The sequence below is a fragment of the Thalassophryne amazonica genome, unplaced genomic scaffold (genome assembly GCF_902500255.1).
Source record: "Thalassophryne amazonica unplaced genomic scaffold, fThaAma1.1, whole genome shotgun sequence".
Classification (NCBI taxonomy): domain Eukaryota; kingdom Metazoa; phylum Chordata; class Actinopteri; order Batrachoidiformes; family Batrachoididae; genus Thalassophryne; species Thalassophryne amazonica.
In genome coordinates this window covers 325927-343948 of record NW_022986267.1, presented here as the reverse complement: position 1 = coordinate 343948, position 18022 = coordinate 325927, and the positions used below count along the sequence as shown (strand labels likewise).

The following is an 18022-nucleotide window of genomic DNA, read 5'->3' as shown; positions in this document are numbered from 1 at the left end:
GCTGAAATAAATAAACAACGGCTTTGCAAATATCAGCGACAGAATAGGCGTCTCACAAACATACATGAACAGCAGTGAGAGTCGCCTCATGTCAGAAGACACATCTCTGCCGCAGCAACCAGGTTCACACACACACACAGCCGCTTCACAGAGGAGTTTTCCTGGATCGAAAAATTAAGCGGCCGTTAATGCAATTAGTTGGTGGAGTCCAAATCACTACCGTCAGCCAAAATTATACTGTGTGGCAGATAAACCGCCTAAACCGTACAGGCCTACCTTGTGCTATAAAAAAACCCCCCCAAAAAAACCGCATTAACCACTTGTCCACCACACTGCCTTTTAGTTTAAACAAAGGAACTTCTAAAATGTCCAGAAATGCCTCTTTCATCCAAGCTTACCATGTTTATTGATCTTATACAGGAGTGTACACAATCTCCAAACGTACCTTTTGAGTTGAAAACATCTTTGAGTTGAAGAAGCACATTGGCAAATTTTCGCACATCACTGACGAGCTGAATGATGTAGTTTGGGTCTGAGGCAGGCGGGTTTTGGCTGTCAGAGTCCACCAAGCCACTCTTGGTAGTCCTTGCAGGCAGAGGAGGGCCCACACTGACAGGACCCCCTGAACCTAAACCGGGGGTGGAGAATCGAGAGAAACCCAGAGACAGTTTGTTTCCCCCAGCACCGACACTTCCACCTCCTCCGCCAGAGCTCTGGCGCAGCATGGCAGCCAGCATGGCTTCCTGTTGTAACAGCCAGCAGGCCTGGTGCTTGGCAGCAGGTAGTCCAAATCTGTTCTCACACCAAATACCTCACCACAGCAGGAATGCGGGTTCCTGACCAGTTAGAAAAAGAGAGAGAGACAGAGAGAGAGAGAGAAAAGACATTTAATCCTGACAAACCATCTAATTACAATGAGATTGCTGGTTATTGATTCACAGCTATGACACATCGCTGTGCATGAGATTGTGCGCAAGACGTCAAGACTCCAGTGAAACTAGATCAAGAGTCGACATTAACACAAACTTAAAGGGTTTTTTTTCCCCTTGTTGTTTTATTGATAGTGTGGCTCACCAAACTTCCTACTTCACTGGTGCAGTGTTCCAGTAAAGACATCAAATGCCTTAGAAATTTAAGTAGGTTTGTTCTATGATAGTCCAAAATGTTCATGTCCAGAGCTCAACATTCCCACTGGCTCGGCTTCACAGGGCAAGCACAATATCTAACATTTGCATTTTCAAGACTTAAGGTTTGTAATTTTTTAGAACATGTCTGTTCCTGGTGGAATTCATCCCACAATGACAACAGTAAGTCAGTAAGTTCCTTCGGCTTCTCCCTTTTTTGTCACCGCAGCAGGTCTAAGATGGACCTGCATGTTGATTCGTCACATGCCCTTCCACATGCAACTCCATATTACATGGAAAATGGACACGGGTGGTCTTATTTATTAGAATTATTATTATTATTTTACAACACAGTTTTTGGCACCATTTTGTATTAGTGCAGGAATAGAGCAGCAGGCAACAAGGTGAGGAAATTTTCCAATCAAGTTTCAAACAGTTAGCCAGCAAAATCTAGAAACTGACCAGTAAAGCTGGAAATCAGCCAGCAACTCTGCAAAGGGGCCAGGAAGTTTGAAAGTGCGTACCTGTGTGTGAGTGTGGGGGGTGCTGCAATAAATTTGAAGTTACTGGTTATAATACTTCCTACAGACTCAACAAGCTCATCAGGAGAGCTGGCTCTGTCCTGCGGGTGGAACTGGAGTCTGTGGTGGAGGTGTCAGAAAGGAGGATGCTGAGGAAGCTGCTCAGCATCCTGGACTACACCTCCCACCCCCTGCATGCCACACTGACATCCTATCAGAGCTATTTCAGCCATTGAATGAGTTCACCGAGGTGCACCACAGAATGCCACAGGAGGTCTTTCCTACCTGTGGCATTCAGACTCTATAATTCCTCCCCCTTCTGTAGGATGAATACATAATGAACAGAGTTATTCAGCATTATTCAGTTATTCAGAGTAAATCTGTTGTACTTCTTTTATAAACAACATTGTTCAGTTTACTGTTTCTGTACTCTGGTGAAATAACTTCCTTCAGGATAAATAAAGATGATCTTATCTTACCTCAGCGCAACACTACATGCTTTTAACATTTACATGGTCACTGTAAGTAAGTCCCTTCAGCTGTTCCCTTGATTTCACTCGGATTTGCGTGTTGAATTGGCACAGGTTTTATCCCGGATGCCCTTCCTGATGAAATTCCACATTACATGGAGAAACCGGTAGGGTTGGGGTTTGAACCTGGAACCTTCTCCACTGAAACCAAATGCACTAACCCCTTCACCACCACCTTTGCTATTTACATGGTCTATGACTTGTCTATTATTCTCAGAAAACCAAGATATTTGCCACAATTTAAATGCAAAACATTCTTAATCCCCTTCATATTGATTAAAAAACAAGAGTTTAAAAGTGGTCTAAATGCATTTAAGTAAGTAAGTAAGATTTATTTGTATAGCACCTTTCACAGACAAGAGCCACAAGGTGCTTCACAACATAAAAAGCACAATACACCACACAGTGGCCAAGACATTTAAAAACATAGCATAGCAGCCCAAAACCTAAGCAAAAGCTTGTGTAAAAAAGGTCTTAAGTTGGCTTTTAAAAGTGTCAACAGAGTCCAGTGAGCGCAGAGAGAGTGGGAGACCATTCCAAAGCCTGGGAGCAGCAGCCTGGAAGGATCGCTCTCCTCTGGTTGAAAAACGGGTGCGTGGAACCATCAACAAATTTTGATCCACAGACCTCAATGCCCTGGCAGGGGCATAAGGCTGGATGAGGTCACAGATATAGGAAGGCGCCTGACTATGTAGAGCTCTAAAGGTTAAAACCAAAACTTTAAAATTGATCCTGTAGGACACTGGCAGCCAATGAAGCTCCTTTAAAATTGGGGAAATGTGAGTCCTCCTGTTGGCTTGTGTCAGAATTCTTGCTGCAGAGTTCTGTACCAACTGCAGTCGACGCAACTCCTTCTTATTTAGACATGAAAACAAACTTTTACAATAGTCTAAACGTGTTGACACAAAAGCATGAATAATAAGCTCTAAATCATTTTGTGACACCATTTTCCTGAGCTTAGAGATGTTTCTTAGTTGAAAGAAGCAGTTCCTCGTCAGCTGTTTACAGTGCTGTACTAAAGACATATCTCTGTCAAAGATGACACCCAGAAGACTTGATTTTGCAGACTGGCCCAGGTCAAGCAAGTACTGTTGAATACCTGGAATATGGGCATCAGGGGCAATAACCAATGTCTCTGTTTTGTCTGCACTGAGCTGAAGAAAGTTATTCCTTAGCCATTGTTTTATTTCCACTAAACAATGGAGGAAGGAATCGAGCTTCTTAATCTCAGACGGCTTAAAGGAGCAGTAAAGCTGGATGTCAGCCGCATATAACTGGTAAGAAACATCAGTGAATCTTTGAATGACCTACTAATGAATTTACCTACTGAAGTAGTTTTACATGTGCTTTTATTGTGTACAACTGTGTCATGGATGAGACCATGATGTGTCGTTTCAGTGTTCTTACTCAACGTTAATGGCACAAATTACAACTGTCAACATAAATTTGCAGAACAAACAGTAAGTGTAATAAAAACTGACGCTATAATTTAGGCTATACTACTCGAAACCACAGTTTTAGAATGAATGAACATAATCACACCCTCATAAAACACTTAAGTAGTAGTTACATCTGAAGCCCTAATTGTATGTGAAACTAATAAAAAGTGTTGTGTTAGATAAACTTGTCAGTGCTGGGTTATATGTGGAGTATAAAGTCTTAAAAATAAACATCTCAGAAACTATTCTAAAGAATTGAAATAATTTGGTGAATAAATTAGCAATTGCAGGGAAGAACACATACTGGGAACCATTCTGCTGCTTGACAGAGTCAACTGTGTTTGCTCAGTCTACTGAAATGGAAGATGCTGTACAATTGGTGCTCAAGTCACTGTCAATCCAGGGCTGCAACCAAAATACTCACATATGCAACCTTTTTTATCTTTTTTGTTTATAAGCAATTTGAACAATAAAACAACAACATTAGAACCCATAAAAAAACATTAGTTTATCATCCTTGAGGGCCCCTTCACTCATAACACGAAAGACGAGGAAACCAGAATAAAATCAGGGAACCAAATACAAAATGGGGAACCACAAACCATCCACCTGCTGTCGTGAGGGACGTACGATCGCAGAGGTATGGACGACACATCGGCGACGGTTTCATGCACGCTCATCCACATGTATGAACACAGTGCGAGCACCTGTTGCACCACATCGCGCTGCTCATGTGAAGAAAAATAAAATAAAACTAGCTGTATAATTAGTGAATATCACTGGGTTGATATCAATAATAAATAAAAGGGGATGCAATACAGAACCCTGTGGTTAAATAACCCTGGTTAAATAAAAAAAAATAAATGCCATTCGCGGGATTCAAACCTGCAATTTACAAAAGCTCAGATTACTTGACGGGAACTTTACCACTGTGCTACAATCACTGTCTTATAACTGGAGCGTAAAATGCCTAAAATCAATAAGGAGATAAATGTATTTTAAAAAAAGAAAATAAAGAAGCGCCATAATAACTGACAAAGCGGTGTTTGTTACGGCGTATTTTTGGTGATACATGACTGAAAATGGCGTATTTGTGGCACTATTGGCTTGTCATATTGTCATAGTCCTGCGGTGCACGTGTTCTGTTGGGCATGTGTGTCGGGCCGGACATGCGTGACATTCAGATAGCCTGCTGCGTGATCTGATGGTCCGTTTCACATACAGCAACCTGTGTGAAGGGGCCCTGACATCAGAAAGAACTGATGAGGGCGGGCGAATTTTTATTCATTTTTTTCTATTTTTCTTAGAAACAGAGAACAAACAATACAGTGAAATTTTGAAGTTTGGAAATGAAACTTCATCTTGTAATATACCTGACATATCCTACAATAAAAAAAATCTTGTCGCCCAGCTCGGTAAACTTCGGCCATCTTTGGCCAAAGCATACTCGCCACCTAGCAAATGTGCCAGTTCTTGCACCAGATGTACCGCTGTCAATTAAATGTGGTATAAATAAATAAAAAAATTGATGCGAGCCAATTTCGGCATGCGGGTGGGGATGATAAACTAATGTTTTGTTTTTTGTTTTTATTTTTAAATGGGGCCTTATGAGGTCAAGGGATGACAAATTAACATACATACATCAATATCACAACCATTCCACATGTTCTATGAGGTTTAATCAGTACTCTCACTGTTTGTAAAGTCCAGCCGTTTTTTTCCAACGTCCCAATTCCCCCTGCAGTCGCAGAGTAAAAGTCATACGTTCCATCAGTTTAATGTTTTCCACTATGGAGGTGAAGAGGCTCATGGTGGGAGGGTCTTTATATAGCTAGCATTTTGTTGTGGCCTTTTTTGCAGATACCAGAAGAATTTTCAGGAGAAATACATCATCAGTAGTTAGTTCGCCCAGGAAATATCCAAGATACACTGATGTAAATGAAGAGCTGATGTTAAAGCCCAGTGTTTTTGGGATTATTTTTGTTATTTCTGTCCAGAAAGTCTGTATGGATGGACAGGACCAGAATATGTGTCCGTGATCTGCCATGACTTCCCCACAGTTTCTCCACCACACTGCAGAAGTAGCACTGAATGTAGACTTTTGTTTAGGTGTTATGAAGAAGCGGATGTTTTTCCAACTAACGTCCCACCTAGGGATGGGTATTAATAAGACTTTATCAATATCAATACCATTATCGATTCCGCTTATCAATCTGATTCCTTATCGATTCCCTTATTGATACCTCTTGTGAATTTTCTGTGTACTAAAAGTAGGATTTACAGGTTTTCTATGTCAACAACATTTTATTGAGTCTTAAAGTAAATAAATATGAAATTGGTCATCTCATTTTGGGAGGAAAAAAACGTTTTAGTCGATTGTAGTTTATTGTCTGTATTACAGCGTTTGGAAAGAGGTGTCATTTTTCGTTTTGAAGTTATTAATTCTGACCGGACTCTGTCTCGGCAGAGAGCCGCGCAGCGTTTGGAGCTGTACCAATGGAACGGAGGACGATTCACATTTGACTTGACTGCAACAAGACAAGAGTCCCAGTGAGTGACTTTAATCCACACAAAAGTCACTCACAATTGACATATTTTAATGGCTTTGAGAGGGGTTAAGAAGCAGACTTGCCGCTTCTGAAGAGCAGCAAATCAAAGAACCAACGAGCCAGCAGATCGAAGCACTGCTTCATGGTTCATGCTTCAAAGTGGAGTCGCGCTGCAGGAGTGGTTCATTACAGAGCCGCTGCAGGGTCTGTAATCAATGTAGAGAAATGATCATTTTCCTGATAAACACCCTCAAAAACATTGGCCACTCTGAAGGACCAATAAGGGAGTCATTAAGCAAAAAGACTACCGATATCGGTGGATCGAATCATTTCTTAACACTACCCAAAAAGAGCTGGTTCTCGATACCCAACCCTAGTCCCACCACATGCTGGAGTTAGCTGATGTAAACTGTGTTTCCTAGACCCTTCTACACATATCCTCTGTAACCACAATGCTGATTTCTTTGTCCTATTTTTGTTTACGCAGTTTGTTGAATCCTTTTTAAGACTGATCAAACATTGATACAGTTTACTTATAAGAGCTTTGTTACTTCTAGAATTATAAGCATTAATGAAAATGGTAACAACTGAAAAATCTGTAATGGTGCAAGTGTTAATTCTGTAACCAATGTAGTCACGCAGTTGTAAGTACCTGAAAAAAAATATTGTTTCTCCAGACCATAGGTCTTATATAAAGTATCAAAAGCCATAGGTTTAGACTTTTCAATAACCGGACATGTAGCAGTAAGACCGTGAAATACCCACTGTCTAAATCTAATGTCTTGAGAGGCAGGGAAGAAATCAGGGTCATACACTGGCCACCACAAAATTTTATCTCCTCCTGAAGTTGCAACTACCCCTCCAATTCCTTCCAAGTTTTCAATATCAGATTAATCCACTGGCTGGTTGTTATGAAATGTTCCTTCTTTACTGGCTGCATGGCCAAGCCTAGATTGGATTGGTGTATCTGAGAGTCATCTCAATGCTTTTCCATTCAGCACAATACAATGGGTTACACCAACAAACCAAAGATCTAAGTTAAATATAGTAATCCCTTAAGGAGTGTAGAGCCAAGCCCCCTCTCTCCTTCAGCAATTGCAAAGTAGAAAACCTTACTCTTGGTCTTTTATTAAGCCAGATGGATCTTGAAATATGTTTGTTCCATTGCCTAAACTGCTTCTCAGGAATGGGTACAGGCAAAGCAAGAAAAGGGTACAATAATTTAGAAAGAATATTCATTATGGTTGTCTGTATTCTTTTGCCAAAGTCAAGAGGGAGCAGGCTCCAGGTACTAAGGTCACTGTATATTTCTTTATCAATAATACGTCTACAGTTAACATCCTATATTTGTGACAAATCTTTAGGTATATATAGTCCTCCAAGTATTTAATACTGGTTAAATTCTAATTACATTTTTATTTGGAGAATACTGATGGAGAAGTAAAGAGAAAGCCAAAAGGAGTTGCATTATGTGTTTGTGGATTTAGAGAAAGCTTATGGCAGGGTGCCAAGAGAAGAGTTATGGTATTGTATGAGGAAGGCTGGAGTGGCAGAGAAATATGTGAGGATAGCGCAGGACATGTACAAGAATAGTCTGATGGCAGTGAGATGTGCAGTAGGAATGACAGACTCATTCAAGGTATAAGTTGGATCACACCAAGGATCAGCTCTGTGTCCTTTCTTGTTTGCAATGGTGATGGACAGGGTGACCGATGAGATCAGACAGGAGTCTCCATGGACTATGATGTTTGCAGACGACACTGTGATCTGTAGTGAAAGTAGAGAGGAGGTTGAGTCTAGCCTGGAAAGGTGGAGATATGAGAGAAGGGGAATGGAAGTCAGTAGTAGCAAGACTGAGTACATTTGTGTGAATTAGAGGCAGCCAAGTGGAATAGTGTGGTTATAAGGAGTAGAAGTGTGGAAGTAGATGAGTTTAAATACTTGGAGTCAACTGTCCAAAGTAATGGAGCATGTGGTAAAGAGGTGAAGAAGAGAGTGCAGGCAGGGTGGAGTGGGTGGAGACAGGTGGCAGGATTGATTTGTGATCGAGGAATGTCTGCAAGAGTGAAGGGGAAAATTTACAAGACAGTAGTGAGACCAGCTATGTTGTACGGCGAAACAGTGGCACCAACAAAAAGTCAGGAAGCAGGTCTGGAGGTGGCAGAGCTGAAGATGTTACGATTCTCTTTGGGAGTGATGAAAATAGACAGGATTGGGATTGAACATATCAGAGGGACAGCTCAGGTGGGACAGTTTGGAACAAAGTCAGAGAGGCAAGACTGAGATGGTTTGGACATGTGCAGAGGAGGGGCCCAGGATATATAGGGAGAAGGATGCTGAGGATGTAGCCACCAGGCAGGAGGAGAAGAGGGAGGCCAAAGAGGAGGTTTATGGATGTGCTGAGGGAGGACATGCAGGTGGTTGGTGTGACAAAGGAGGATTCAGAGGACAGGGTGAGATGGAAACGATTGATCTGCTGTGGCCACCCTAATAGGAGCAGCCAAAAGAAGATTAGCACTTGTTCTGGATGGAAGTTAGATGTTATGACTTGTGTTTTATTAACATTGAGAGCATACCCTGAATATAAGCCATATGTTTCTAACATTCTCATTAACACTGGTAAACCTGAATCAGGGTCTGTGATTGTAATTAGAATATTGTCTGCATATAAACATACTTTATATTCCTCCTCACTTATTAGAATACCCCTTAATGCAGTTTCCTGATGTATAGCTTGGGCTAGGGGTTTGATAAACAAATAAAAGTGATTTGGGCTTGCTGGGCACCCCTGTCTACAGCCATGTTCTAAGGTTATAGGGTTGGAGAGACTACCATTAATTTTAATTCTGGCAGTAGGAAAGGAGTAAAGAATCTGGATACACTTTATAAAGACATTGCAAAAGCCAAATCTTTTCATTGGTAAATAGAGAAAATCCCAACATACCAAATCATAAGCTTTTTCTGCATCCAGGCTAAGAATAATTGAACTGTTTTCCCCCTTATTATTCTGTTTGATGATATGCAAGGCTCTCCTAACATTATCGTGAGTTTGTCTATTTTTTCAGAAAACCACTTTGGTCTTCATCAGTTAATGAAGGCATTACATAGTCCATTCTCTGTAGAGCAAGAGCAGGTGGTGCAGAGAGGACAGACAGGTTGTTGTGTTTTATTTTAAATTACTATTAGAATAGCAACAGTATACAGTATATAGAAAACAGTATACAGATTAAAATATTTGTTGAATATGAAGTCACTGTCAAGCTTAACATCATGCAAAACTATGGCATGCAAATTCAGACAACTATTCATGACCATACGAGATCATTAATTAATATATAATGGCTGAGTGGGTCTGTGTCATTTGACTGGTGCTTTGTATGTTACGTGACATGGATTATTCGTCCCATTTGTGTTGCATTGCATTTAGAGTGCAATTTGGTTCCATTTAGTGTGCAAATCGTGTTCCATACGTTTGGTACCGTTGCACTCTGTGCACACACACGCACGTACACACACACAAAACAAATCCACTGCCCTGTAAGCTGTCTGGAGGCATGAAGAGCTGTTAGAAGGAAGTTAGAATGAAAAGCTGGACTAATTTCTGACATAATTTTTCTCGTTGCACCGAGGAAGTACACAGTCCTTTTTTTTGGAAGTAAACACACCGTGCACCACTCGCATGCTCACCATGCATCGCACACACGCTCACCGTGCACTGCGCATGCTCACACAAGCGGGACGGCGCTTAACTTTAAAACAACCATGGCAGAGTTTGTAAAGCTGAAAAGCAGATGTGATTTTTCGCTGGATTGTGGAACTATACAAAGTCTTCTTTTTTTTGGAAACACAATTTTGGCTCCTATTTAAAGTTTGTTTTGGACTTTAGCAACAGTGGAACACCAAAATGTAAGTCCCTTTTATGATGTTTATAATTTAATAAAATAGCAAATGACAAGGATCTATTGACAACGATCTTTTGGGCCTGTCACAATAATTACTACACATTGACTTAGTGTAAGATATATGAGGTCTGTGAGAAAAGTATCCGACCTTTTTATTTTATGCAAAAACCATATGGATTTGATTCATATGTTTTTACGTCAGCCAAGCTTGAACCTTCGTGCGCATGCGTGAGTTTTTTCATGCCCGTCGGTTGCGTCATTCGCCTGTGGGCAGGCTTTCAGTGAGCACTGGTCCACCCCTCTCGTCATTTTTTCATTGCAAGGAAATGGCGGAATGATTTGGGCTTTGTTCCATCAGAATTTTTTCAGAAACTGTTAGAGACAGGCAGCTGGAAACCATTTGGAAAATTCACATGGCTTTCTGTGAAAATTTTATTGGCTTCACAGAGATTAACGAGTGTTACTACCTCTTTAAGGACGGCCCACAATGGCGCACGGCGCGCCGTGCTCTGAGCTGCGATCGACAGGCAGAAACCACCATTTCATTTCTAAATGGATGGCTGTGTCGATCCGGGACCGTCGTGTGCAATTTCTCTGGTTATCACAAGAGCTGGACATCAGCCATTTTCTGGCAGATTTCACTTTTAACAAGAGATTTTGTCATGGAAAGCCGCGCGGAGGCTTCGCGCGTGACGACGGAGCCGCTGATGGAGCGAGACAAAGAACACCTCCGTTTTGGAGTGTCAGAGGACAAGTTGGGACATGCCTATCTCGGCTTTCAGTGGCTTACCAGTCGAGTGAGTATAAGAGAAATTGTGGAGAGCTGGGCATGTCCCAACTTGTCCTCTGACACTGCCGTGCGCCATTGTGGGCTGTCCTTAAAGCGGTAGTAACACTCGTTAATCTCTGTGAAGCCCATAAAATTTTCAACGAAAGCCATGTGAATTTTCCGAATGGTTTCCAGCTGCCTGTCTCTAACAGTTTTTGAAAAAATTCTGATGGAACAAAGCCCAAATCATTCCGCCATTTCCTCACAATTAAAAAACGACGAGAGGGGTGGACCAGTGCTCACTCAAAGCCTGCCCACAGGCGAATGACGCAACCGACAGGCGTGAAAAAACTCACGCATGCGCACGAAGGTTCAAGCTTGGCTGACGTAAAAACATATGAATCAAATCCATATATTTTTTGCATAAAATAAAAAGGTCGGATACTTTTCTCACAGACCTCGTATTAGCATTACCTCATCAAAATGTCTGACTTTGCTATTGTGGTTTTGTTTATGCAAGAATGTCACCAACATGATGCCAAATTAAACAACAGAGCTTTAACTTCACCACAAATGGCGTTTTGCTTGCGTGTTTGTTTTTTAAATGGCATTGAATGAACAGAAAAACAAAAACTCCACACTCCATACTGCCAAATGAGAGCAAAGAGCCCATTTATGTGAAAGAACCAATATGTTGACTGTTTAAAGCACCTCAGTTTATATTACGGATGCACCTATCCCAATACCAGTATCTAGTATCGGCCCAATCCTGTATTCATTTACTTGTAATCTTAAAACTTCTCTGATAATACGACACCCGATACCCCTTTACAGCAGCTTGATGTCAACCTCTCAATGGGGGAATTTCACGCACATGCGCCGTAATTTACAAAATTAAGCCGCTACTTTTTTCATGTTTTGAACATTGCAGATTAAACAATGACACGGTTAAATTTATGCAGATTACAGGTTTACAGGTTTTCATGTAATTTTTCATAAGTTGAAATATGTCCATCAGTGCTGTCCATTGATGGACATAGTCCTCATGCAGAGTAAATTCACACACAGAGTAAATAATAAAGTCTTACCTGTTTGTGGAATTCATCATCACATGTAGGGCTGCAGCTATCGATTATTTTAGTAATCGAGTATTCTATCAATTATTCTGGCAATTAATTGAGTAATCAGATAAAAAGTACTTTTGCGTTAACAACATCAACAGTCCAGGGCTCTCCCTAAGCAATGGCACAATGTCACTGTGTCATCATGGAGATTGTCAAATTTAGTGTATCCTTTTCTGTTTTCCTGGGTAATCATTTCTTTTTTCACATCTTTACAAGTTTTGGATCTTTCCCGTTGTCAGGAGCTCAACCAATGTCTTGACATTTTGCTGAAATGGCGATGGGATGTGGCTGTTTCTTGTTTTCCCCAACTTGTAAAATTGAACCATTTTAAGTTTTTTTTTAAGGTTGGTGAACTAGGTCCCTGCGTGATTCAGCCAATGCATTTCAGAGGGAGGTTAAACATGCAAGCCTCACAGTCAGTTTTTTTAGTATTATTATTATTATTGTTTTATTTATGTTACAGTGTTTGTGAAGCGTTGTATGTTGCCCAAAAAAGCGAAAATTAAAAAGCGAAATACTCAGTGTGAGTCTGAGCAAAACACAGAAGGAAGAGTTGACTTTTTCCAGAGACTGTTTGTCAGTGTAACCGGGTACGGAGCTGTGAGGGCAGTGCTGAGCCGTTCACACTGGGCAGAGAGAAGCAGCCACCGGCCGCCGCAGGAATAGCCACTCCCCATGTAGAGCGGAGAGCAGGCAGCGGACGAAACAGTGTTTAAAAAAAAAAAAAAAACAGACAAACACTCTGCTTCACTTTAAATGCACAAGAGGCTATTTCAGATGATTATCGTGGACTGTTTTTCTCCTAAAAGGCGTTCTTTCACTCTGTGTGTCACGTTGGAAAGCTGTAGCTATTGTGCTAATTTAATTAACGGCTTATGCATGCTCCAGTCTTCTTCTATTTGTTTTTCTGGGGACGTTACAGCGTCACACACAGGCCTTGCATATGTACTACAACGTTAAATGAAGCTTCGAGGCACAGAATTTGCCTTGAACATTTTTTGTAATCAAATTATGTCATTCCTTTCAGCCCTAATGACATGATCCTGAAGAAAAATAATCCACATACAGCCTCCTGAGTTTAGAAAACAACATCTGAAAATACTTTAATTCCTTGTTGTGGCTGAAAAAAGTTCCTCTCTGACTTCAGGACTTTGCGCCACAGTTCCCTCCGTCAGATCACGGTTTCAGCGGCAGAGACTGTCCATCAGGTTGGTGAGTTTCAGCCCCTGGTGTTGTTGTCCAGGATGATGTGAGACCAGCTCGGTCCGCTACAGGTGCAATCCGTTTGTTGAATGACTGCGGTGCTGCGTTTGGTGCTTAATTCCTCTCCTTTCCACGGGTCGCACATTTGCAGCTCAAGTTGAAAGAGTCACTGCACGCCTCATTCATTAACGTCTCAGTTCCCACAGGCAACAAGTGATTCTGTGTGCACGCGGTGAAATTATCCCATGATCCATAAATAAATAAAACAATGTTAAAATGACTCCGTTTTGCCTCCATGTGGTGTGGAGGTTCACAGGCTCATTTCAAACCAGCTACATTATGATTAAGTAAAGGAATAACAAGCATCAGCTGCCAACAAATGAATCAAGCAATCAACACTCAAAGAGTGCAACACTTGTGCCTTACTTGTATGACACCAACTCATGCAAATTATTCCTTTGTCAATCAGTGATAGAATGTTATGGAACTGTGAGGCCTTGATATTTCATTGTTTCTGTCCTAAATGGAACCACTCTATCCAACAACCCTTCCACCATGTTCAATCCATTGGCTGCTGGCTCCAATTCTTGGTTCAAACCCACCCTTGCCCATTCTCCATGTAATATGGAGTTGAGTCAGGAAGGGCATCTGGTGTAAAACCAACATTCCAAATCACCTCGGATTTGCTGTAGTCACCCTGAGTGAAAACAAGGGAGCAGCCAAATGCGCAACAACCCCTTGCACAGGTGAAGTACTCACAGTAAGAAGCATCACCTCTCAAAAAGCCTAGGGTGTGACAGTTTCTTGCTTGTTACAAAAAAATACAGGCTGAACACAAAAACACTCCTTGGTGTCAAATATTTATAATATCAAAAGTTACATGAATAATTTTACAATTTTGAAGAAGAATCTGCAAAAGAGAAAAAAAAACCTTGATGTGTTTCTGCAACTGTAGATACCAAAATTGTAAAATTATTCATGTAACTTTTGACAAATATTTGACAACAAGAAATATTTTTGTGTACACCCTGTGCATAAAACTACACTATTTACAAAAAGGACAGGCCTTATAATTAAACAGGTTTTCATCAAAATAACAGAGTTTGTTTTAAAAAAAATTATACATTTGTTTCACACCATTTCAAAACATCCAGGGATTTCAATTAAATAAGACCAAGACATACACAAGGCCAAAGTGTCCCTAGTAGTAACTGACCCTTATTTCCGCGGTGGTACAACTGCAACATAACATTGTATATTTTAAAGATAAATACACTCAACAAAAATATAAACGCAACACTTTTGGTTTTGCTCCCATTTGGTATGAGATTAACTCAAAGATCTAAAACTTTTTCCACATAAACAATATCATCATTTCCCTCAAATATTCTTCACAAACCAGTCTAAATCTGTGATAGTGAGCACTTCTCCTTTGCTGAGATAATCCATCCCACCTCACAGGTGTGCCATATCAAGATGCTGATTAGACACCATGATTAGTGCACAGGTGTGCCTTAGACTGTCCACAATAAAAGGCCACTCTGAAAGGTGCAGTTTTGTTTTATTGGGGGGGATACCAGTCAGTATCTGGTGTGACCACAATTTGCCTCATGCAGTGCAACACATCTCCTTCGCATAGAGTTGATCAGGTTGTCAATTGTGGCCTGTGGAATGTTGGTCCACTCCTCTTCAATGGCTGTGCGAAGTTGCTGGATATTGGCAGGAACTGGTACACGCTGTCGTATACGCCGGCCCACAGCATCCCAAACATGCTCAATGGGTGACATGTCCGGTGAGTATGCCGGCCATGCAGGAACTGGGACATTTTCAGCTTCCAAGAATTGTGTACAGATCCTTGCAAAATGGGGCCGTGCATTATCCTGCTGCAACATGAGGTGATGTTCTTGGATGTATGGCACAACAATGGGCGTCAGGATCTCACGGTATCTCTGTGCATTCAAAATGCCATCAATAAAATGCACCTGTGTTCTTCGTCCATAACAGACACCTGCCCATACCATAACCCCACCACCACCATGGGCCACTCGATCCACAACATTGACATCAGAAAACCGCTCACCCACACGACGCCACACACGCTGTCTGCCATCTGCCCTGAACAGTGTGAACCGGGATTCATCCGTGAAGAGAACACCTCTCCAACGTACCAAACGCCAGCGAATGTGAGCATTTGCCCACTCAAGTCGGTTATGACGACGAACTGGAGTCAGGTCGAGACCCCGATGAGGATGACGAGCATGCAGATGAGCTTCCCTGAGACGGTTTCTGACAGTTTGTGCAGAAATTCTTTGGTTATGCAAACCGATTGTTTCAGCAGCTGTCTGAGTGGCTGGTCTCAGACGATCTTGGAGGTGAACATGCTGGATGTGGAGGTCCTGGGCTGGTGTGGTTACATGTGGTCTGCGGTTGTGAGGCTGGTTGGATGTACTGCCAAATTCTCTGAAACGCCTTTGGAGACGGCTTATGGTAGAGAAATGAACATTCAATACACGAGCAACAGCTCTGGTTGACATTCCTGCTGTCAGCATGCCAACTGCACGCTCCCTCAAATCTTGCGACATCTGTGGCATTGTGCTGTGTGATAAAACTGCACCTTTCAGAGTGGCCTTTTATTGTGGGCAGTCTAAGGCACACCTGTGCACTAATCATGGTGTCTAATCAGCATCTTGATATGGCACACCTGTGAGGTGGGATGGATTATCTCAGCAAAGGAGAAGTGCTCACTATCACAGATTTAGACTGGTTTGTGAAGAATATTTGAGGGAAATGATGATATTGTTTATGTGGAAAAAGTTTTAGATCTTTGAGTTCATCTCATACCAAATGGGAGCAAAACCAAAAGTGTTGTGTTTATATTTTTGTTGAGTATAAAAACATGGACCACTGGAACGTCTAGGTAAATGCGAAAAGAAAGTCCATCAGAATTCTGTCTTTTATACCCACCAGGGCTTTGTGACATCATAAAGCAGGAATGCAGAACATTTAATAAAATACACAATTTGAAGATAGATTAAAAAGAAAGTGTTATTAGACAGATTTAGTTCACAATATAATTTGCAAGGACCGTGTTTAGACAAAAATGTACTGTAATCTCTAAGAGTCCAATTTGTTTTTAAGCCTGCAGAGTCCATTTTCCTCCTGTTTGGTGTATGTAAAAAAAAAAAAAAATTTTGTTAATTATATGTTTGCATATTTTTGAATTTAATTTTTTTAGTTATGTAAAATAACGAAATGTATGGACATGAAATCGCGAGCGTGGGAGCGCTGCTGCACACTTTACAGTGAATGTTCCTTTAAATAATTAAATGAAAGTTGCATTCTGATTGGAAATCTGAATTCAATTTCAGTGCGATCAAATTTCAGGACGCAAACAGCACGTTTAAAAAAACTGGGAGGAACCTCGTGTTTTCGTGAATCGAACAAGCAACAACAAAATGTCATAAGAGTTGGCGAGAACTTCAAAAAGAATGGTGTCAGTGCCACAAATGGGTCCACACAACGCTCCTGAATGTGGTGAACGAAAATGATGGGTCGGATTTATTATTTGTGACTTTCAGAAGAAGAAGAAAAGAGTTAAAAATGTTCTACACACCTGCTGCGAAATCTTGAAGCATTGCAGCCAGAAGCAAGTCACGGTGCAGAAGTGACTCTGACAAAAGTGACTCAAACGGCCCGATCTTTGTTGAAACGAGATTTAATCCACGGATTACGTGCGGCTGGAATTGTACGTTTTATTCCAGAAAATTTTGGTGTGACCGATGTAGCTCCGATCCTCAGCCTTGCGCCTCCTGCTCCTTCCACGTGACGTCGGCTGGTGTTTGCGATTGCTCCGCGTGCAGGTGTCGAGTGTCAAGCTCAGTGCAAAACATTACAACATCCGGTTACGCCTTTAAAAATAAATCCTGAAGAGCGACCAACGGCAGAGAGAACAAAGGGTCTGTTTAACCAAAATTAAAGCAGATAATATTAAGATGAATTTGTGAAATTATATCATATTGTATAAGATTAAATCCACATTATAAAGAAGTTAAAAAAAAATACACCCGTAGACAAGGACGCAGCGCACAGTTATACAAATGTGATTTCCGTACAGCAGAGCTGTTAAACGAAAGTTCATGTTTAAGAAATTGTAGTTCGATTCTGAAAAATCAAACCTTTCACCTTTCAAAGCAGTAATAATAATGATCATATTTCCATGATAATAATCATCATCGTCATCATCATCATAACATTTGGATATATGGATTGAAGAGGGAAACGGTTTTATGTGAAATAAGCTAATTATCATTTTACCGTGCACAGATATCAAATTGATTTATTGACTTTTATCGTGAGTGCGAAGAACATCTTTAAAAGTTATTTGGATTTTGTTTTTTTATCCCAGAAGAGCGGTTGTTTTAATTACGACACAAGCTAATTTATATATTTAAAAAAAAACTGTGGCGCTGAGGTGCATGTCATTTGTGTTATGTAAACATGAATGTTGTGAAAAACAAACTAATTAGTTTGTTTTTTAGAACATTCCCAGCGTTTTCTCTAAATCGCATGAACATTGTTATATATGTGTGGAGGAACATATGCAAAAAATTATTATTATTATTTATTTACCTGTTTATTTTTCCTTAAATTCAAAATGTGAACGGTTTTAGCCAATATTGCCACCAGAGGGCGACAAGAGAAAAGATTTGATACTTTCTGAATAAAGGGACTCTACATTAAACTACACTACCCCCATCCCAAAAAGAAAAAGAAAAAAAAACACAAAAAAACCCAGATATAAAGCTGAAATACTTTTTTTTCTTGATGCCAAACCCCTTTTTTTCAGTAATAATAAAATTTA

The 18022-nt window shown here is 40.7% G+C and overlaps 1 long non-coding RNA gene across 1 annotated transcript; it reads right to left on the bottom strand.

Moving 5' to 3' along the window:
• Window positions 1-450: 450 nt before the first annotated feature.
• LOC117505911 lies at window positions 451-17099 on the bottom strand. Its single transcript, XR_004559304.1, has 2 exons — window positions 16775-17099; window positions 451-836 (listed from the first exon to the last, which is right to left on the bottom strand). It is a non-coding gene; the product is annotated as an uncharacterized LOC117505911 (long non-coding RNA).
• Between the last annotated feature and the right edge of the window lie 923 nt (window positions 17100-18022).